The following is a 24,452-nucleotide window of genomic DNA, read 5'->3' as shown; positions in this document are numbered from 1 at the left end:
AGATCTTTCAAAAACTAAATTACCCCTCCCCTTCACACTGACAGCTGAGGACTCTGTCTACACAACAGACTGACAGACCTGCCCCACAAAAGAAAATTCAACCTTTTAATGCTGGGTATTTGACTGTCTTCTCACATTTAGTATCTTTTTTTTTTTTAAGATTTTATTTATTTGACAGAGAGAGACACAGTGAGAAAGGGAACACAAGCAGGGGGAGTGAGGGAGGGAGAAGGAGGCTTCCCGCGGAACAGGGAGCCCGATGCAGGGCTCGATCCCAGGACCCTGGGATCATGACCTGAGCCAAAGGCAGATGCTTAACGACTGAGCCACCCAGGCGCCCCACATTTAGTATCTTTTAAGGCAATCTCCTCAGCAAGTTTCTAGGAGTATTGTTCTAAAATATGCAATATTGATATTCTTGTGAGAAATATAATGATTTTTAGAACAAACATACCTCAGATGATCATGAGATATTAGCTGGTAGAAGCATGAAGAATTGCTAATCTGGCAATTTTACCAATGAACAAAAACTTTATGAAAGTAAAAAAAATCTATTTATTTGTGGTTCTTCAACAACACAGTTTAAAAGTCATAATGTTGCAATGGCCTTTAGTTTAAAAAGAAAATCACCATTTTAACTGAGCAAAATATTCAATGGCTAGGTTTCTTTTTCATTAATGGCAGGAAGGTGACTAGAGCTAATTGCAGGACAGAAGGGATGAAACCACCTTCATTTCTGGTTGTGTTGGAAGTAAATCAGTATTTCAATGGCATCAACCACCCACAATCTCTGCCAACTATTTTATTTTTGAGTAGTGACTACTTGCGATAATTTCATTTGTTTCCATTTGCTGGATCCTTGGGCACACAGACAAAAATTATTCAAGCTCGTATTATTTATTTGTACAAAAGTCAAATACTCGAATTCCTGATTATTTTCAAATAGCTGTTGCAATATATGTATCTGAAGTTCATATTAGACCAAAATGTCTCCACCATAATAACCACTTTATATTAACTGAAGATAAAATTTACATAGGATAAAAAATATCCTAGTCATTTTGTGATTATCAGTTTATGTGCTGTCACAGATTAACTTAATGAAAAAATACATTACTAACATGCTAACGAATCAGAAGAGCAATAAAAGGGGGGGTGCCTTGTGACTAAAATATTTGAGCTAAGAAAATAGGGGGAAAAAAGTATCAGGTTTGTTGATAAGAAATGATGTTGAGCAAATCGTTTTTATGCTTTGATCCACTCATTTATACGATGTTTCCCACTGGTTTTCCCTTTTCAGGATGAATGTAATGAAGCTAATGATGTACTCTCTGCCTCTTATTAGCCATGCCAAGCAAACACGTGGAAATGAAAAATCGTAACTCGTCATCTGGGGTGAGTGGTTTCTCCCACTGTTTCGAGAAAGCATGGAGGTGGGTTATAAGAAAGGTGAAAGCCACCGGGCTGTCAAAACACATATAAAAAGAGAGAAGAGAAACTGCTGAAGGAGCAGTTCCAAACTGTCAGAACATTCAGAAACACAAGAGATTTCTAAAAAATCTGCCCATGCCAAACCCCATCTAAGACCTATGTAGCCAGAGGCTTGGTTGGTAGATGGGTTTATTTTGTTATGTTTTACATAGGTTTTGGAATAAGCTTTTATTTTTAGATAAAGTTATTTGTAAAAAAAAAAAAAAAAATGCAACAATGTTTGGCACTCCAAAGGAAAATGCGAAAATTCAACGAGCACAGGCAAAACACCCAGAAATATCACACCAAGTTTTAAAGGGATTCTATACACGATCCTACGTATGTCTTAAACAGAAAGAGTAAAATTTAACTTTGTACTTAAAATGAAGCTGAAGTGAAAATAAAGGAAAAACTACACTTAAATCCATATTTCTTTATAGAGACACTACATTCCTAAAAAATTCCTCTGAAGTTAAGACTTAAAAAACATATTTTAAACAGATTTTCTGAACTACAAGTTTCAATTTTAGATGAAGACCAACTCTCTCTCTTTTGTCAAAGTGTATAACATTTACATTCTATTTGCATAGTTGTTTACTCTTGGTTTCTCTAGTTGAATTCTAACACTTGGTGCTAAATACATCGATTCTTTCTTTTTTTTTAAAGATTTTATTTATTTATTTGACAGAGAGAGACACAGCGAAAGAGGGAATACAAGCAGGGCGGGGTGGGAGAGGGAGAAGCAGGCTTCCCGCTGAGCAGGGAGCCCTATGTGGGGCTCAATCCCAGGACCCCGGGTTCATGACCTGAGCCGAAGGCAGACGCTTAACGACTGAGCCACCCAGGCGCCCCTCGATTCTTTCTTTTAAAACTCTGCATGCTCCTTTGCTATCCGGCAGTGATGCTAAAGTGGAAAAGCCTGGAGCCAGCCTGACTGCTGACCTCCCTTCGGTGGAGAGTATGTTCCTAACAGTCTTTTTCTGAGTTGTGGTCACTCTTCTAAGATTTTGTCAGGTCTCCTTTAACAGGGTCCCCTCTCCTTGTTGAAGGGATGAAGCCCATTCCATCCCGGGTGGGGATGACTCTGCATGTTGGATCAGTCTCTAAATCTAAGGACTTTGTTGTCATTGTTGTTGTGAAGGGAAAGAATGGTGGGGGGATCAGAGAGACTGTCAAGAGAGGGAGGGTACCAGGCCCATCTGAGATGAACACCGCACTATCGTTCTAGAGCTGGAATTCAAACAAGTTGTGTGCCTCACTACTGACTGTTGTCTTCCCCCCTTTGGTTCTCAAGATTTGGGGCAGGAGCGCACAGAGCGGACGGCTAGGCCATCTGGCCAGGAATTACAGATAGAAGCCTCCTTGTGGGAACCAATGCGTGGAGCAGAACGAAGCGGCAGACCCTTGGGTCTTCAAGAATGAAGCACCCAGGGTAGTTTTTTCATTGTGATTAATCTCAAATCGATCCAGCGGCGAGTGACAGTTGTTATTTTCTCCTGCCCCCCCGACCTACAGCAGAGAGCACCGCCATCAGTGTGGTACGGCCACAATGTCTGGTATACGGTTACTGTGGGCCACCGAGTGAAGAGGACGCACAGGCCAGAATGCCTCAAGGCAGAAGTACAGTTGGGGCAGAGGGTGGGAAGGGTAAAAAAAGCTTTTACCAGCAGCACGTGTGCTTTGCAATAACTTTAAAGGCAATTTGTTATTATGGTAGACTAAGCTGAGAATTGGAGGATCTGGGAGAAAGACCATGGGACAAGTGGTGGAAGGCAGCGGAAGGACGGTGCCTTGATGACATGCCCACTCTCCACCGGCCAGCACACAGGCCCACCTTCTGCCCCAAGTGTGGACCCTGCTTCACAGCTGCTACCATATGGTTCCGGGGATGCCAGTGTTTTACTAACACTGGGCCTGGAAATGCTTGCTGCACACAACCCTCTCTCCTTACGCGGTGATAACACAGAGCCCGGGTGGGAAAGGGTGCGAAAGGCTCAAAAATGGAGTCAACCAACTGCTGTAACTCGTGTCCTGGTCGGTGTGCTCCTGGAAATGGCTGACAATCGGGCAAAAGCCCCGAGGCCTCACCAGGTCGGATATCCAAACAGGAATTCATTAACACAGATGAATCATGCTGAGGGGACAGACCAAAACTGGCAGCGTTGCCATTGTTGGAAGCTTGATCTGATGGGCTTCGTTAAAAACCAGTTCTCCATCAGGTAGGTGGCCGGAACAGCCTAGAAAGATCACCAAGGCCACTTGACCTGGGACAGGTGAATGGTTAGAGAAACAGCTCCCAAGTTCTCTGTAGCTAAGGCACCAGCACCGTGTTTCCCAAGGCACAAGCCTGAGAACCATCAGGGCTCCTATATTTTTTGAAGAACACCAAGGAGTGTAGAACAGCACCATCAGCTGGTTTCCAGGATTCCTTCTAGAGAATAACAGAATGAAAACAAACACATCTCCTGGCTCCAGAGAGCATCTGCCTTGCCAGTTAAATATGGCAAAAAATATTCCTAAGGCTGACAGTAGGTATTAGGAACTACAACCTAACAGTATGTTTAAAATCCTGCCTTGGTTGAAGGTGAATCTCTTTTTTCAGATTTACTCAGAGAAACGTCAGTGTGAAAAGCTTCAGGGTCTTCGGAGTCTTGGGGACACAAGGACGACTTGTGCTCTAACAACAGAGAGCATGTTGTAGCAGAGAGTAAGGAGACCGGGGACACAGAGACCATGTGGAAGGCCTTTCAGGAGTTCATGCAAGGGTGAAAATGCTACCTTGAACTCAGGTAGTGACAGTGGGCCTCTCAGCTGATCCAAAGCAAGAAAGCCTAAGAAAGGTTTGCCAAAGATTCTGCTGAGTTTCCCATCTTTATCTAGGAGGCCTGAGCTAGTTTGTGAGAGGGGAAAAAAAAAAAAAAAAGCAACTCACTCTCTGTCCCACCAAATCTCAAACTCAATATACATGTGTAGAATTGTAAAGTGTAGCTGCAAATCCAGGACTAGAAATTTTCAACAGAGAAATGGTTAGGCTAATTACAGCAGAGGCACTTAACATAACATTACACATCCATTTAAAATAATTACAAAGATTACATAGCAATACGAAAATTATGATCTATTAAATATAGATGCATATTCTTTTCTTTCCCTAGAGAGAAGTCTGGGCTAGAGGCACAGATTTGGGAGTACACAGAGAGAGCTGTTTTTGTAAAAGGACATAAAGGATAAGCCAGAGAGAATATACGGTAGACAGAGAAGTCTGACTCAGCACCTTGGGTAATCCCTCTATTTAGGGTGAAGTAGAAATGAAAGGAAACAAGGGGTAATAAGAAAGATAAAACAAAACATGTGACAGTGAAGGGCCCGGGAAGTCAGGGTTTAGAGACTCCAAGAAGGAAGATGTGGCCAATAGTGTATTTTTAAATCTTCCGTTCTGAGAAGTAAGAATAAACAGGAGGGTGCTGGGTTTGGTGGTCACTGGGATCAGGAGGACATTGTTATGGTTAAAAACCATGTCACAAGAGGGTAAGGAGGGAGGGAGGGAGGAAGGGAGGGCCTGCAAACACAGAACACCTTCTGAGAAGTCGCTGTGAAGGGAAGGAGAGAGGCAGGGAGTCAGTATCAGCGGAAGAAAAGGACATGGAAGGTTCTTTTGGGATAAGGGGGTGCTGGGTGTGGTCATACACAGGAAGGAAAAGTCAGCACGGAGAGACTGAAACTGTAAGACATAACAAACACATTAATAGGAGATAAACAACTGTACCAGAGGCACACAGGGCACACCTGGTGTCCCTGGGCTTCGCTTTACTGCACTTCGCAGAGAGTGCCTTTTTTTTCTTTTTTGACAAACTGAAGGTTTATGGGAACCCGGCATCAAGGAAGTCGATCGGTGCCATTTTTCCCGCAGCGTTTCGCACTTCCCGTTTCCGTGTCCCATTTCAGTCATTCTCGCGGTATTCCAAACTGTTCTGTTATTGTGGCATGTGTTACGGTGGAGCTGTGATCAGTGACTATCACTCACGGAGAGCACAGAAGGCGGCTAGCATTTCTTAGCAATACAGTATTTTTTTTAAGTATATCTTTAAGTTTTTTTTAGGCATAATGCTACTGCACGCTTACTAGACTACAGTAGAGCGTAAACATCGCTTTTATACGTGCTGGGAAACCAAAACATTCACTTGACTCACTTGACTGAGATACTCGCTTTACTGCGATGGTCTGGACCCAAACCTGAACTACCTGTGAGGAGTGTCTGTAATCGGGAGGCTACCGCGTGGATGTGGGAACGACGACTTTTACTTAGCAAGCAACAGGAAGCCTCATTCAGTTCATCTCCACGTTCTTCCCCTCCCTCGGGTAATTCAAACATGCAACTTGGCTAAAGACATGGCATGGCCATCTGGCTCTGTCTACCTTTTTGACCTCCCTTCATAACATTTCCCCCGTAGTCACTATGTTTCAGCCACACGAGTGAACTTTCTGATCTTCCACCAGGCCCGTCTCCTTCCTGCCCCTGGGAATGTGTACTTGCCGGCTCCTGAAAAGCCCTCCCTACTCTCAACTCTTTTAAGCGACTGGACCATTTTCAACCTTTAGAGCCTAACTCTAGGCTGTTCCTGTCCACCCTACCTAAGTAGTTACTCCTACTGCCCACCCACCCCGTTCATTTCCTTCCTAATCTAAATCACAATCTAAAGTGCCCTACTTATCTATTTACATGTTGTTTTTCTCTACTTTTTGATCAGAATACAAATCTCTAAGACACTTTATTATCCATCTCTATGTATCCAACCCTTAATAGGTTATCAAAGAAATATTTGCTAGTGAAAAAATTCTTCAAGTAAGAGAAAATAAGGGATGGATTTAATATCAGGTGACCTACTGATATAATTCATCACATCAGGAAGACTAACTTTGAAATTCACATGACCATTCTCAATAAGGGTGAATGATATTTAATAAAATTCAACATCCATTCCTTATTTTAAAAAATAAAGCTAGATGAGTCTGCTTCAAGATGTAGACACTTGAAAAGAATGTTGTTCCCACCATAATAACATAAAAAAGCTAGAGGTATCACAAAAATCACAACTTCTCTTGAGCCCATCAGAACTTGAGGTCACAGAGCAACCAAAGCCTGAACTCCATGCAGGGATGCATGAAATGGCTCACCTGGGGCCAAGCAGGGAAGGACATGTGGAGGAAGACATGAAAGCTATTCAAACAAGCAAGAAAATATCATCTAAAACTATAACAAACTGTTAAGGGCTGAGCATGGGCTGGATTGGCCTGGCCTTAGACCTGGGGGAGTCCACACTCACTCCCAGGCTCTCTCCCGTGAGCCTCCAGCAGGTACTCACCCAGGGGGCGGGGTGGGAGACCAGAGAGAGGAGGTGCAGCTCCTGGAAAATGCACAGAGCCCAGGGCCCTCAGAGCTTCTCTCATGTGGAACAAAAACCTTAAACTTCAAGCTACTGGGCAAAGAGCAGCAGATGTGTCACCCATGTAAACCCCACTGCGGCTTGGGGAAGGATAGAAGAAGAAACCCTTTCTCCCAGGGTAAGTAGGAAACTGTCCTGGGACCAAAATCCCATACTAATAAAACGAGAGGTCTGCTACCACGAGAGATGGTCAGGAAGCACAGGAACTGTCTAAGACTGAGGCTGGAGCAGGACAAGTGAGCAATCCTCACCAGCCCCCGCTACCAGCCTGGCAATGAGGAAGGAGCAGCAGCAGTCCACCTGCTAGGACAGGTAAAAAGGTGGAGACCGCCACTCCCACAACGACACAGGCAGCTAAAGCTGAGCATGGAGCACCAAACTGAGAAAAAACCGTCCAGACCCCCAGCCCCTCTATAAGCACAAGGAAATGGCAGGTCATCACTAGAATAATTGGAGGCCGGGGTGGCACATGGAAGATATACACAGCAACACCAAAATCTAAACCCAGCCCAACTCCTGAACAAACCGCTTCAACTCCCCACCTGATCACCTGAGAGAAGAAAAACATGCCCATTTCCAACCACTAAAAACCACTGACCTCAGTAACTACTGTTATATACATGCAATATCCAAAATTCAATATGATGCAGACATTGATGACCCACTGCCAAGAGACAAAACAATCAGAAGAACCAGACTCAGGGATGATTCAGATCCCAGAACTCTCAGACAGGGAATTAAAATAACTCTAATCAATATGTGCATTCACAAATGGGAATTTAAACACACACACAGAGAAGGTCAAATGAAAATGCTAGAGATAAAAGACAAAATAATAGAGACAGGCAAAGCCTTTTACAGACTCATTAGTAGACCTGACAAAACTAAGGAAGATAGGCCAATAAAAATTAACCAAACAGAAATACAAAGAAGAAAAATAGCATGGAAACTAAATAGGACAGAACAAGAACAGTGCATTCAAGACCCATAGGACAATATCAAATGATCTAATGTATAACTGGAATCACAAAAGAAAAAGAAAGAATACCGTAGTAGAAATAAGTGAAGAAATAATAGCAAGTATTTTTCAAAAATAAACAAACCATAGATCCAAAAAGCTTAGACAACCCCAACTGGATGAGTAAGAGTAAGAATAAAGCAAGATGAGGGGTGCCTGGGTGGCTCAGTCATTAAGCGTCTGCCTTCAGCTCAGGTCATTGTCCAAGGGTCCTGGGATCGAGCCCCGCATCGGGCTCCCGGCTCCGTGGGAAGCCTGCTTCTCCCTCTCCTACTCCCCCTGCTTGTGTTCCCTCTCTCGCTGCGTCTCCGTCAAATAAATAAATAAAATCTTAAAAAAAAAAAAGATGAGAGAAAAAACAAGAAATAAAAGAAAAAGAAAGAAAAAAGGAAAAAACACCTAGACCAATCATATTCAGTGTGCTGAAAACCAAAGATAAAGACAAAATCTTGAAGGTACCCAGAAGTTAGAAAAATGTATTACACACAGAGAATCAAAGATAAAAATTAAAGCAGACTTCTCAACAGAAACTGTACAGTGACATTTTCACACTACTGAAAGAAAAAATAAATGGCCAACCCAGAATTCTCCATCAAAAGATAACAGTTTTCAAAAATGAAGGCAAAACAAAGACTTTAACAGAAAAACAAAGGCTGAGAGCATTCATTGCCAGCTGGCCTGTACTGAAATGTTAAAACCTTAATTTGGATCTACATATATAAAGAACTCTGAAAATGCTAACAATAAAAGAACATCTGAAGAAGAATTTTTAAAATTCCATCACTCTAAAATATAATGCAGTGTGACCCTGCATTTTCCAATATGGTAGTGTGTTTGGCAAAATAATAGCTCTGCAAAATGTCCATACCCCAATCCCTGGAACTGGAGACTTTGTTCCTTTACATATGCAAAGGGGACTTTGTAGACGTGGTAAGATTATGGTCATTAAAATGGGGAGAGTATCCTGGATGATCACAGGACCTCTTCAAACTTAACTGACAGAAGAAGATGTGTGTGAGAGAGAGAAAAAGAGAGAGAGAGGGAGAGATCTCAAGTGTGACAAACCTGACCAGCTACTGCTGGCTATGGAGATGGAGGAAGGGAGCCAAGATCCAAGGAACAAGGTGGACATTAGAAGCTGGGAAGGCCAGCAAGGACAGGAGGAATTCAGACCCACAGACACAGGAGTTTCATTCTGCCAAAATCTGAATGAGCAAAAGACAGATTCTCCCCTACAGACTCCAGAAAGAAACATAGCCCTGCTAACACCTTGATTATAGCCCAGTGAGACCATGTCAGGTTTCTGCCCTACAAAACTGTTAAGTATTTTTTAAACTGCTAAGTTCATAGTAATTTGTTATGCAGTCATAGGTAGCCACTGGGCACATGTGACCTTAAATTTAAAAATGGTCTGCTGCTCAAAAAGGTTAAAAGGACCTACAAAGTACGTTCTCTGACCACAACAAAATTACATGAGAAATAAATAGTAGAAAGATATCTGGAAAACCCCCAAATATTTGGAAATTAAACAACATATTTCTAAATAGCCTAGGGGTCAGAGAGGAAGTCACAGAGAAATCAGAAAAATCAAAACAAAACTTTAGAGAAGTAGGAAAATTCAATAAATATTTACCATGCCCACGATACACAACACTCAAAATCAAACACTAGAGAAATCTCTCTTGAACAATAGGACAATGAGGGGATTTTTGCCATGATCACTGATTTTTAATCAGTTCTCTAGGTGATCTAGCTAATGCAACAGCAATAAAAAGAAATGAGATATAAATAATGGTAAGGAAGAAAGTAGCCTTATTTACTGATAATATAATGGTTTCTTAGAGAACCTATGAGAAATAACCAGAAATCTAGTATATCTAAAAAGAGCTCAGGAAGGTAGATATCTCCCAAAAACATAAAAATATCAATCTTGTCACTTGTACCAAAAATAACTAGTTAGAAAATAAAATGGCAAGAATATTCTATTTGTAACAGCAACAAAAATAGAAAAATGCCTAGAAATAAATTTGGCACAAAGTATTCAAAACATACCAAAAAATTAAACAGTTTTCTGATATGATTAAAAAAAGACTTACAAAACAAAGAAACACACCATGCTCCTGGAAAGAATATTTTGTAGATATCAATTCAGTTCTTTTCAAATTTCTAAACTTTATACAATTTCAAACAATAAAAAAAAATTGCTCTTTTTTTTTAATGTCACATGACTCTAATCTTCATTTGGGAGAATATTCTAAATTAGATAATAAAATTCTAAAAAAGAGTGATATAAGGACACCAACATGGAGAGGCATTAAATGATTAAATAATATTTTCTCAAAACCAGATTAATGGTTAAATGGAAAGCCCATACAAAGATTGCATCGTATATATGCATTTAGTATACAAAAAAGTGGCATATTTCAAAATCCTGGTAAAGGATGATACAGTTTTTAAATACGCAGGTTTCACACACGGAACCAAAAAGGAAAGTATATCTTGAACAAACACCACATTCCACACTAAGTTCATTAATTCAATGTAAGAAACAAAACCACAGAAAGAAGTGATTTCTGGAAGAACTCTGAGTGTATATAAAAGACTCCTTGGGGAGCTTGGGTGGCTCAGTCGGTTGAGTGTCGTACTCTTGGTTTCAGCTCACTTCATGATCTCAGGGTCATGGGATCAAGCCCAGCATCGGGCTCCACACTCAGCAGGGAGTCTGCTTGTTCCTTTCCCTCCTTCCACTTCCACACACTCTCTCTCTCTCAGATAAATAAATAAAATCTTAAAAATAAGATTTTATTTCTTTTATATATGAAAAAAGCAAAGGACAAAAAGAAAAATATTGCAACATATAAGGCAGATAACGGGTTGGTACTCTAAATATATAAAGAACTTTTATAGTAATGGGGAATTAAGTAATTAATTCAAATGATACTCCTCTGAGGATAACAGAATAGCTAAACAAATTATAAATATTATCAGACTGAAGATGCTGAAACAGTAGGGAGATAGTGAATAGTGGGCCGCAACAGCTAGGGGAGGATAAAAGTCCAAAAAGGTGAATTCAGCATTTGGGCTCCTTTTGCTCAGGGAAAATTTGTCCAGAGGGAGCAGCTAAATGGCTGAGCAGCTCTTCTGACAATCTAAAAGAGCTAAGGGTATAAATGACAGAATCCAGAGCATGCCATCCATGGAGTCCCTATGGAAATCTACCTGTTCCCAGTTGAGAGCCTGAAGGGCTTTATTCTAGAAATAAGAGAGAACTGGATGTAGACCAAGCAAGCTTCAAATGAATAGCAACTCACTTCCAGTGACCAGAAAAATCAAAGACCCCAAAACCGGATTAAGTTATTGGATTGTTAGCTCTCCTAAGAGCCTCGTAGAAGCAAATCAAAATCTTCTCTGGAGAAAGATGTCAACTTAGGCTCCAAACCCATTTCACTAATTTTTAAAATAGAATGTCTAACTATTCAAAGACAACCAGGTGCCTAAGAAAAGAATGAAAGTACCACTATCACAAAGAGATCGATGAGGGTCCAATATATTGGAATTGATATGCAGAGACTTTAAAATCAAAGTACTAATGCTGTTCATATTGAAAGCATATTGAAAATTCCAGAGGAAAATGGGAAAGTATAAAAAGAGAGCGAGTGTGTTTGAAAAGCCAAATATAAATGACAGAACTGGAAAAATACGAGCAAATTTAGATGGATGGATTTAAGCTTAGATTACTACCGGGAACTGGGAGAAGAGTCAAGAGAAACAACAGGGAATACAGTACCGGAGACAAAAGGTGGCAAAATGGAGACATTCTAAACGAAGGATGAGTCGAAAAGACTGGAACTGGAATCTCGGACGGTGAGGACATAAATAATTGGGCCCTTCTGAATGAAACCCAGGACTCTACAAATTCAAGAGTGCCATGGAACACAAACAAGATAAATACAGAGAAGTCACACCTATTCACCTCTCTGTGAAACTGCAAGGCAGAGACGAGGCCCAAAATCTTAAAAGTCTCGGGAAAATACATTAAAATGAAGACAGATCAACCTTCCAACGAGCAATAATTAGACTCACAAGTGACAATCTCAACAGCAGCAACGTGCTCGAGGAGATAAACTGCCAAGCTAGAAGACTCTAGTTTTATACTAAGCAAAAGCATTTTTCCAAGAATGAAAACGAAAGAGACATTTTCTAATAAATGATAGTTGAAGTAATTTGTCACAACAGACCTGCGCTAATGGAAAACTAAAGACTATTCTTGAAGTAAAATAAAATTATCCTGGATGGGAAACTGGAGATGTAAGACAAAGAGGGAAAAGTGCGATTAATATGTGGCTAAAGCAAAATGAGCAGCAACAGTGTGAAAAATAAGAAGGCATATGGAATCCGAATACACGATAATGAGAGCATGTGAGTCCAAAGCAGGGCAAGTGGGCTAGCCCCTGTGAGGAAGAACAAGCCCCACGGTGGGAAGTTCCAGAAGTCTGGCATCAGCAGGGGCACAAAAGCAAGTTCTGAGAGCGTCACCGAGCCTCGTTAAGGGCCACCTCGAGCAGAAGACCGGGGCAGCTGTTGGAGCATTCAGTGAAATGTGAGTGGAGTTCTACCAATCAAAGTGGGTTCAAAGGCCTTGTTAATATTCCTAATGGAAGAATACACTGGAAAGCCATCAAAGGTCAGCAGCATTCCTGAACAATAACCTCAGCCCTGACAAGAAATGCAAGAATAGAATGCTAAGTGGAATCTGAGGTCCACTCCCATCCCAACTAAGACCCCGAATCATCGGGCTAAAGGTTTAAACAATGCAAGAGACAACATTACTAAGCTTTTATAATATTATAGAGAGGCAACAACATACATTAAAAACTCTTCAAAAGACAGAGAAATAGAATTATAGGGGAGGGTCGGAATTCATTAGCAGGCTAGGACGTAGCAAAAAGTCAGGAAAGAGAAACACATAGGTTTTAACACACAAAGAAAATGTCATAAAATAGAGACATACTAACTTATAAATCTTGGTTAAAAGAAAACCTTCATACATAAAGTTTCAAAACTAATTTAAAAACACTGGAGGGTGAAATAGGTGAATGAGGATTAAAAGGACACTTACCGTGATGAGCACTGAGTCATGTATACAATTGTGGAATCACTATATTATACACTGAAACTAACATAACACTGCATGTTAATTATATTGGAATAAAAAAAAAACCCACTATGGGATTGGAGTATAAAGACGGCACAGGAGACCCTTACTATCTGTCACCTAAAGTTCCACATTTTTAAATTCATCATGCACAAATATATTCTCATAAACATGTAATAAAATACTCAACCCCAAACCAGTTCAACTAACAAATTAAGAACCTAACAGATAATTGCTTATTTAAAGGTATCTGAAAATAATATAGATCAAAATCTAGCAGATATGGGCAAAATAGGTACTCAAATATTTGTGTAATTAACCACTGAACGGCAAATGAATGCTGTAGGACATTTTTATACATAAGAGATAATTCGCTAAGCAGCTAATACATGATTTTGGAGAAATAAGATGGTAGGAATATAGAAAAAAGAAAATAAAAACAAAAATAAAGTTAGACATAATCAAATTTAAAAAAAACATTTTTTATTTTTTTATTTTATTTTTTATTTGACACAGAGAGAGAGAGAGCATGCATACAAGCAGGGGGAGCAGCAGAAGGAGAGGGAGAAGCAGGCTCTCCGCTGAGCGGGGAGCCCGATGCGGGGCTCCATCCCAGGACCCTGAGATCATGACCTGAGCCGAAGGCAGATGCTTAACCGACTGAGGCAACCAAGTGCCCCTAAAAATTTTTTTAAAGTAGAGTAAGTAATACTTACCTTTGAAAATTTTAATTAAATATAAAAATCAGTGTAATCAATAATAAAGCTCTTAGGTTTTGAAAAAGGGTATGATAAAAAAAACAGAAAAAGCATTCAAAATTATAAGAAGAGAATATTATATTCCATCTTATGATATTTGGAAACTTGAATAACATACAGAATGTAACAAGTTATAAATCAAGTTGATCCAACAAGGTGAAAACTTGAACAGACCTCTCACTGAGGAAGAATATAAGACCTGCATATGGTCCTCTCCTTCCACGCACTCAAACTTCCAAGTAACCTTTCCAGATGATTAAATATAAGGAAAGCTACCCAATATAATCAATAGAGTCCTGTCAGATCAACATAATTAATATTTTAGGCCAATCTCAGCATGCAGAGCATGGACATTCGTGCACCTGTTTAAGATCACAAACTGGCCTAGACTCTTCGTACTCTCCCACTCCGTCCACTCAGTTAACAGAGGGAAGCCTGGCTTTAAGTCCTGGTCCTACCCATCACCGGCTCCGCGACCTCAGACATGTACTTTACTGTGTAGGTAACGGGACTGCACAGTGCTGCGAGGATTATTTGGGTAACGCATGTAGGAAGCACAGTGTGATGCTTGAAACCTCCACTTCTGTTCTAATACCACCATTGCTACTGTTGATGGTAATGATAATGTTATTATATCATCAACATCCTATTATTATTATATTATTTCATCATGGATTGCAATTATATCACTAGAACAAAATGGCCCAACCAGTATTACAATATTTATTTCCTATAATACTGAGTAGCTGGAATTAACCCTAGTATTTTATTTTAGCTCCAGTGAAACCAAATTTTTAATACACTTCTAATAAAAACATCATAAACACGTATTTTATTTGATGTCTTGTAATAAGTTTATAAAAGAGCCAACATTATTCTAACATTCTATTTTATTAGAATATAAAATAAAAACTGTTATTTTAAATAGACTGAACACTATCAGAATAGAGTATTAAATTAACATAAAAATAAAATAATACTTAATCTCTTTTAGAAATATGTCCTTAAGAAATGACAAGGTAATGACACTGGGTGACAAGTTTATTTTTCTGCAAAAAGTTTCAGCTGCTAAAATGCTCTGTCTTATTCAAAAGGAGGACAACGAGACTGTTGTTCCAAATACATTTCCCTGTATAATCCCTTTCTTGCTTAATTATTTGAACAACTTTTTGTTCTTTTGGAAGAAATGTAATCCTTAAAAATTTGTTATAGCAAGCTATATTTTTGTTTCAAAGAAAGCATTCCCAGTGGCCTGTGCCTTTGTTACCTTCCTCATGGATAGATAATCTAATGTAGAATCCTTCTATCAATTTCATGGCAATGTTCATAGTATACTTGTTTTTGAAAGTCTCTAAATCATCTGGACATAAAAGTTTTGCTTTGCTGACTGCCATTTCTCCTCTGGGGGATTATGTAGGATCAGAAGAACTTTTCAAGTGTGTATACTTTTTTGGTCACTGATTTCATTGCATTATGGTCAGCTTGAAGACAGACTTGGTATTATTTCAGTCCTCTTAAATTTACTGATAAATTGTTTCATGGCCTCAGTTATGGCCTATCTTGGAGAATCTTATATGCACAGTGGAGAACATGTGTGTTCTACTCTTGTAGGGTGGAATACTCTATAGATGTCTGTTAGGTCCAGCAGGTTAATCGGGCTGTTCAAGTCTTCTATTGACTTGCTGACCTTCTGCCTAGCTGTCCCGTCCATTATGGAAAGTGGGGTACTGAAGTCTCCAACCACACTGACGAATTGTCTACTTGATCCTTCATTTCTGTCAGTTTTGCTTCATGTTTTGGGGTGCTATTGTTAGGTAGATATGTGTTTTTAACTTGTTATGTCTTCCTGACGGATTCACTCTTTTATCTTTAGAAAATACCTGTTTATACACACACACACACACACACACACACACACACACACACAACACACACACACGTATTTATTTTAAAGATTTATTTATTTATTTGGAGGGGGGAAGGGGCAGAGGGAGAGGAGTGAGAATCTCAAGGAGACTCCCTGCTGAGTGTGGAGCCCAATGCAGGGCTTGATCTCACAACCCTGAGATCATGACCTGAGCCGAAATCATGAGTCAGATGCTTAACTGACTGAGCCACCAGGCGCCCCACCCCTATTTATATTTTAAGTCTCTTTGTCTATTATTAATACAACTACTTGGCTTTTTTATGTTGGTTGTTTATGTATTTCTTTTCCTAGCCTTTTATTTTCAATCTAGTTGCGTCTTTGAATCTAGTGCGTCTCGGTGTAGGCAGCATATAGTTGGATCTTGTTTTTTTAACCAGTCCGACCATCTCTGCCTTTTGATGGGATTATTTAATCAATTTCCATGTAAAAAACGTTATTATTGCCATTGCTGGGCTCATATCTGCTATTTTGCATTCTGTTTTCTACATAGCTTATACCTTTCTTGTTCCTCCACTTCTCCTTTCTTCTATATTAAGTGAATATTTCCTAGCATAACATTTTAATTTCTTCAATGATTTTTTCACTACTTTTTTTGAGTTATTTTCTTTGTAGTGCTCTCGGGCTTACCTTATGTTCTAACTTATCAGCGTCTACTTCAGATTTATACCAACTTAATTCCAGTACCGTATGAAAATGTTATGCCTCTATAGCTCTATTCTCTTTCCCCCTTTTTTGTCATATTATTGTTATACAACATCACATTCACAAATAGTCCACTCCAACAAAATACTGCTCTAATTATTACTTTACATAACTTATGTCTTTCAAGATGCCACTAAAAAAGGAACCCGAGTATATAGTTACAGATTTGTTATAGTAACCTTATTTACGATTTTGATAAGTACTTTTCCTTACTTCTAAAGAACACCTCAGAGAAACTCATCCTCTCTGGCTATGTTATAGCTAGGTTATCGAAGAAGGTAGAAAAGTAACAACTGAGATGAGGCGTGATTAAATAAGTATATTTTCTATTTTTATAAGTTGTTCTAATGTGTAATGATATGGCCTGTGCAAAAATAGTGAGCTGGAGAAGCGTAAGATAAAAATCTCAGTGTTGCTAACAAAAGAGCTGACACTGAAAATCAAACCAAATATCTGGATGTACTTTTGCAGGTTTAAGAAGGTCACCTGGTAGAAGGCTGATTCAGCCTTCCACTCAAATAATAAGTTTACAAGACAGTCAGATTTCCCAGCCTTGAAGGTCATTCAGGTTGGTATCCTTCTGGTTCCCTTCCACAAGAAAGAGCCCAAAAACCCTGGCGATTTTTCTAAGAAAATTCTACACTAAGGACTGGGGCCCATGTCGCTCTAGGTCTTACTCTTTCTATGGTTGAATCCACAAGAAAAATACAGCAAGGTGATAAATTCTCTGAGGAATATGTGCTTAAAACCGTCCTATTAAATAGTTAAGAATTTTGTAAGCTACACAACCATCAGTAGCTTGGAATCGGCCATGGTAGGAGTATTTTCACCAAACTGCAAATGCCGTCAACTGTTCCCTCCTTTCCTCCAGGGACCAGCACGTGACTGACCCTGAGTTTAAACAAGAAAAAAGAAAAAATGTTTAAATTGAGGCTAATGCTATTACCAAGACAAGAAAGTATGAAATCTATTTGATAACCATTTCTACCACAAAGGCTCTTGGGGTTGTAGTGTTGAACCTTCAGAAGTCTGAAATCCTCAAATTTTCATTCAGAACATCATAACCTCCCACCAGGTTAACTAATGTGTAATTATATTACCAAAGTATACCAAGAATGGGTTTAGTCATACTGTTTAGATAAAGTCACGAGAAAGGATTCCTTTGCAGTAGCTGTCCATAGTCCCTTAGGGTTAGAGGAAAGCTTTTGTTTTTGTTAGGGAGATATACATAAATGAGTTCTGTACATCACTGCAGATATATACAATTAAATTATACAGATAATTTAATATAATAAAAAAATTATTTCAGATAATACCATCTAGGTTACAGCAGGAGAAATAAAAAATATCTACGTAGCCACACTCAAAAAAAAAAAAAATAGAAGAAATTAATAGTACATGTTGTCTAAAAGTCCTGCCTGTAATGTGAAGGAAGCCATTCTTCTCTCTCTCATCCACCTACCCACCCATCTTCATTTATTCAGCGAATATTTGCCAAATGCCTACTGTATGCACCAGGAACTGGAGCCAAGTGTGGGGGGTGAGGGGAGACAGTGGGCAAAACTGAACTGGAGGAATCACAGGAGACCAACTGGTGAGGCTGGGTGAGCAGATGAGGGGCGTAGCTTAGTGAGATGAGGTCTCACGGGCGCCATGTTTTGGAGCACTGTCTTCATGCCAAGAGCCACAGAAAGCCATGAAGGGGTTTTGTTAAACAGTTTCTAATAGGTGATAGGCCTGCAGAAATCAACATACCCATAGCAACAGCCCCCTTCCCTGCTCCCGTGCAGGGAGCGGGCCGCACTCCCCACACAACCTGTTACGCAGTCTGCTCGAATCTGCTTCCCCACTTCAACATCAGCCTCTGCGCAGACGTCACCACCTACATTTGTTCTCATTTCAACATTCTTCAGCCCTCTTCATACCTTCCCTCACTCATCCACAGAATCTCATTTGTGGCTTCCAAATCTTTTCTTGAAGGAAGGAGTTCATTCTTTGCTTGGTGCTCAGGACAAAACTCTAAGTTATTATCCTTCAAAATTTGAAATTCTTCTCAGATGCAGCCCAGCCCAATAAAACACACTCTGAATCGTGAAACTGACAAAAGAATATCATATCTGGGTGAAATGATACTTTGTGATTTCCAAAACTGTTCTTGTTTTAATTTTTAAATTTATTTTCCAGAGTTTCTCCCAGTTGTTTAATCCATTTTCAATTGATTCTGCCTCCCCTCACTTTTATTTTCTATTCTTCTTCCTTGGAATTATATGCCTCACTTTCATGCCACACGTCTAGTGCCTTCTCTCATCTGTGGAAGAGAGAAGAACAAGTCTCTCTGTAGGCAAGAGATACCTGAGCTCACTTCCCTTTTGTTCCTTTTGCCCCACACAGAGATCACAGCAGCCAAGTGGAGAAATGCCTAACTAAATCAAGAGTAAACACACTATTCTTTTAAGTCACCCTGAAACATTATTTACATAGAAAATACGGAAGTGTATGTATGAGGTCAGTTACCCAAGAAGCAAAGACAGTAAGCTGAACCTAACCTGTTTTTGTCCTCTTATCATTCTCCGATGAATTCCCAAGTGAACCAACAGAAAAAGATCCATTCCTTTGTTTTTCACAGTTCTTAGGGATGCTGTCCTCAAAGCAGCTCAAATCCACACATCACCATCTGAACCACTTCACCTCTCTTACCACAAAATGAAGCAGTGGACGTAAGTACATACTCTGTAGACTCTCAAACAAACATGTTTCAAGCATTTTAATCTCCCTGAAATCAGGATTCATCTTCTAGTCAATTATAAGAGCACTGTGTCATGATTTAATGGGCAGTGACTTTCCCTTTCTAAATGGTGCATGAAATCATTGTGCATCTCACAATCAACAGCATCTTGAAGTCAATGGAATATGCAATAAAAGTGCAAAAGAATGCAAGCCTGTGATATCCTATGAATCCTATAAAATAAAAATCTTAACTACCTAAGTCTCAGATTTAATGAATGATTCCTCAACAGATAGTAATCAGCAACAGAATTTTCTAACAGTAAAACATTAAGGATTTTGCCTCTTGCATTTTATGGGAAACAAAGTGTTAGTTTTTCTGCATTTTTTTTAAAAAAAGAGATTTATTTATTTATTTATTTGAGAGAGAGAGAGAGAGAGAGAGAGAGAGCAGTGCAGGAGGGGCAGAGGGAGAGGGGGAGAGAATCCCAAGCAGAGCCCACGCTGAGCGCGGAGCCTGACCAGCGGTTGACGCAGCCTTGATCTCATGATGCTGAGATCACAACCTGAGCAGAAATCAAGAGTTGGTTACCTAACCGACTGCGCCACCCAGGCGCCCCTAGTTTTTTTTTTTTTTTTGCGTTTAAACACCACGAGTACAGAATATTTAAAGACATTTATTTTACACTAATGTACTAAAAAATGTTTTATGTTATTTATCATTGTGCAAATCATCTTCTATATGGCTGGCAGTCTATCTGAAAGGCAATCATCTCTTAGGATTTGGTATTTTTAAATCTCAAAATATTGACAGGATTGACATATGATACCTTTAAGTCATACACACTGAACAAATAATTAAAACAATACTAATCTTCCTATAATTCAAATTAGCATCCTCCATTATACTCAGAATACTTCATGAAACCTTAACGTTTAAATCTAAAATTCCAAGAAATAAATCATTAAAAGAAGATGACTTTTTCCCCTAAAAAAAACCCCAGAAAATCTGTTGCTGTTTTCCTAAGGGAAATTTGCTAGGCACTGCTGACAGTCTACATAAAACCTCATGGATTTTGATTTTATCAATTCAGATTTCACGATAATTTGGGCAAGAGCAGTAAAGTTAAAAGTTATCCTTTTAGGGGTTAGACTTTTTCTTTCCTACCTATTTCCCAGGGCTACAAAGAATGGCTGACGCATAATACAAATTTATTGAATAAAAGAATGAACTAACAACCTTACAAGAAAAACATGAGTTTTTTAGGGCATTTATTAAGAAGAAAGTAGAATTTATAGATGTTTTTATTTAAAATAAACATCCATTGACTTGCTCATCTAAATACATTATTTCCCAGCAATTAATTTATAAACCTAAGGACCACAACTTGTCAAGAGTACATACGTAACTAGTAAGTATTACTATACACTAAAGTAATAAAACTTCATTCCTTTAAAATACTCTGAAGTTCGGACATCTCAATGAAAGACTATGCTGGCCTCTCCTCTGGCAGGGAACTTTCATTTTGTAAATTGTTAATGCCCTTCCAGATTTATTGCATTTTGATGATGCTAACTAAGTTTTGTGCTAGTGCACAAACTTGCTCCCAGACTATTTTTAAAAAATTTTAATCTTCCCTTAGATTGCATTGTTATTTTAATTTACTAAAATCAGCCCAAATTTTCCATAATGCCACTTCAATTTTAGTCTTACTCAGGAAGGACTTCATCGCCCCTAATCTAGGAACAAACCCTTCTATTAAGTATACTTAGCAGAATTTTTAAGGAAGAGAGTGTCTTTAGCATTCAAGCATAACCTTATTAACATAAAATAGTATCACAAATCAGCCTTCATTTTTAAAAATAGCATGTGTGGTATTTAAAACAGAAAAAACATGGGAGTATTTTTTGTCCTCCTGGCAAACGTACTCCTATTGTTCTCCTGGCAAGCTTTAAAAAAAAAAAAAAAGATGTTTAGGAAAGTAGGTGAGCCAACTCTAGGTTTCTTATTTACACGCTAATTAGAGTCCCACAATCTAGTTTTCTGCTCATTAGTCTGTCACTCTCACTTCAGAATTACGCAGGCTAGTTTTACACAGAAACCTAACTTCCCTCCAGCTTCCCCAGATAACGGGAGGGTAATTCCCGGGCATACATTACGCCTATGTTAACAAAAGTCCTACTTGTCAAGTGCCTCCTCGGAGCAAGTCTAAAACCACTAGCTAATCAGCAGAGCAGATTCCTTACCATGTTTCTTTTTTTTTTTTTTTAAAGATTTTATTTATTCATTTATGAGAGACAGAGAGAGAGAGAGAGAGAGGCAGAGGGAGAAGCAGGCTCCCAAGGAGCAGGGAGCCCGATGCGGGACTCGATCCCAGGACCCTGAGATCATGACCTGAGCCGAAGGCAGACGCTCAACCATCTGAGCCACCCAGGCGCCCATCTTACCATGTTTCTTAAGCCACATAACCTACACAGACATGTGTCTTAGGACCTCATTACTCTTGTATACAGGGTAAAATGGATGATTAACAGAAATTATTGTTTACATAAATCAACTTTCTGGGGGCTGGAGTTTAAAAGGTCAGAGTGATACCACCACGCTGAAGGAAAGTACTGGCATTACAGGGACGATTTCAGGATTTTGCTGTGAATTACTGTGAAACATTCCAAAGCAAGCTGACCTACAATCTCCACCTTTTTCTAGACCCAACTGGCTGAATCCTATTTTTCCTGAGTTATCACAGTGTTTTTAAAGGAGGTGACTGCTATCATAATCTCATCACTCAACGGGTAATTTAGAACAGGACTATCACAGATTCAACTACCACTGGACCACAGCAATCATCCAGTTATAATGCAGGATAATGTTAGAACAGCACAGTCCAAGACAAGGACTTAAAACCTCCTCATACCACTTTCTGCTTGTACTCTCTGGGGGTAATGTTCTTTGACATCTTTCAACTTCAGCTATTTAATCTTTGTAACACGGTAAATTTAGAAAGTGCTGAATTCTGAATTTCTAGCATAAAATCTAGGAGCATTTTTGTAGGACATTCCCTGAAAGTTTTGATTACACGGTGTTCAGAAACAGAGCGAATTGTTTTAGAAATACAAACTAGTTTAAAAAAAAGTTAATGTAAGAATGCAATGAAGTGAGAAATCACTAACAAAAACATAAATAAAATCCCCAACAATGTGGGGGAAAAAAAATTCTGTCAAGAGGGTCAAAGAAACAACTGGCATAGAAATTAGTGAAAGCAACAAATATGACATTATGTACAATGTAATAAAGCAATACACAGAAAGTAATAAAATAGCTCAGTGATTCAAGTAGGAAAGAATAAAGGCTTAAAATAAATTAGCCCAAATTCCAACTTTAAGAAATTTGATAACAGAATAAACCCAAAGAGGAAAAAATATAATAAAAAGCAAAACTTTTGAAATTAAAAGGACAATACAATATGAAGAAAATCAGAAGTTGGTATAACAATAAGGAAGTGAAACAGATAAGCCTCTGGCAAGACTAATCGAGAAAAAGCACAAATGAACAAAATTAACAATGAAAAAATCCAGTAGCAATGAAAGAGACTAAGAGAATACCACCAATGACTTTTTGCCAATAAATGTGAATACTTGACAGAATGTATACCACTGTAACAAATATATATATCTGATTGAAAAAAAAAAAGAAAGCTTGAGCAGAACCCTGTTATTATATACACTGATTTGATAATTAAAAATCTACCCTCAATCCCTCTTGAAAGTCAAAATATATAATAAGACCTTCCTATAAAGCTATCATTCCAATATTAATCACATCCATGGGAAGCAGGAGGACAGTTCTCAGATCTCCTCTGTTAAGCTAGTATAATTCTGAGACAAATCAGGGAAGGAAAATTATAAGAAAATAAAACCACTGTCTCTTGAACATGGATACAGAATTCTTCAACAAATATTAACAAATTAAATCTAGCAGTGTGTTTAAAAAGACAAACATCAAGACTAAATTGGTTTTATTATAAGAATGCAAGTGAAGTTTAAACACTAGAAGGAGAGGAGGAAGACCAGAAGATCAGCTCTACATATGAAGAAAAACATTTGATCAAAAAAAGAGCCCTTATGATTCTTTTAAAAATCTCAATAAATCAAAAAGATAACTTCCTTAAGCTATTAAAAAAAAAAAAAAAATGACCCCAGCCTCCCAAAAAAAGACTTCAAACATTTTAATGGTGAAATATTAGAAGCATTCCCTTTAAAATCAAGAAGTCAAGGATGCCAACACTACCATTCTTTTGATATTTTACTAAGCCAACTGGGTAAAACAAGAAAATAAATAAAGGAACAATGATTTAAAAAAGAAAGAAACAAAACTTTCATTACTTCCAGCTGATATGACTGTTTACAAGAAAATCTAAAGCATCTGCAGACAAATTTTCAGAATGAATGATTCAGCCAAGTGGCTGGATACAAGATGAATATACAAAAAAATACACTGCATTTCTATTTGTCAACAAGAACTAGAAAACAATTGCACATATATATACATACAATCAATGAAGTAAGCAAAAAAATAACATTCCAACAAATAAATTCAATAAAATAAATACAAGACCCATATGGAAAAAATAAGACATTAAAGAAAACACATGTATCAAAAATATGCTATTTTTATAGAAAGCAAGCCTGAAAATTGTGACAACAGTTTGCCCCAAATTCAATGTAATCCCAAACAAGGTCCCAACATATTCTCTTAAAGGTTGATTCTAAAATTTAAATGGATGAGCAAAAAACAAGACATAGTCAAAATACTTCAGGAATTTGCCCTACTATACTGTATATTAAAACATAAAGTCGGGCGCCTGGGTGGCTCAGTTGGTTAAGCAACTGCCTTCGGCTCAGGTCATGATCCTGGAGTCCCTGGATCGAGTCCCGCATCGGGCTCCCTGCTCGGCAGGGAGTCTGCTTCTCCCTCTGACCCTCCCCCCTCTCATGTGTTCTCTCTCATTCTCTCTCTCTCAAATAAATAAATAAAATCTTAAAAAAAAACATAAAGTGAAGTAATTAATACACTGTGATATTAACCCACGGATACATAAACAGAACAGAACAGAGAGCCAAGAAACAAACCCATACATATAAGGAAAATTAGTATGAAACAGAGAGTAAAGGGAAATCCACTCAATACACGTTCAGGGACCGGGCACCTGGATGGTTCAGTCGGTTAAGCATCTGCCTTTGGATCAGGTCATGA

General features: G+C 38.7%; 1 protein-coding gene across 6 annotated transcripts in view; it reads right to left on the bottom strand.

The window, feature by feature from the left end:
• The window catches only part of HIVEP1 (HIVEP zinc finger 1), a 140,352-nt gene that overhangs the window by 37,464 nt on the left and 78,436 nt on the right, over positions 1-24,452 (bottom strand). The window lies entirely within an intron of this gene.

The sequence above is a fragment of the Halichoerus grypus genome, chromosome 9 (genome assembly GCF_964656455.1).
Source record: "Halichoerus grypus chromosome 9, mHalGry1.hap1.1, whole genome shotgun sequence".
Taxonomy (NCBI): domain Eukaryota; kingdom Metazoa; phylum Chordata; class Mammalia; order Carnivora; family Phocidae; genus Halichoerus; species Halichoerus grypus.
The sequence above is the reverse complement of the archived record's forward strand: the minus strand, read 5'-3'. Positions and strand labels throughout refer to the sequence as shown.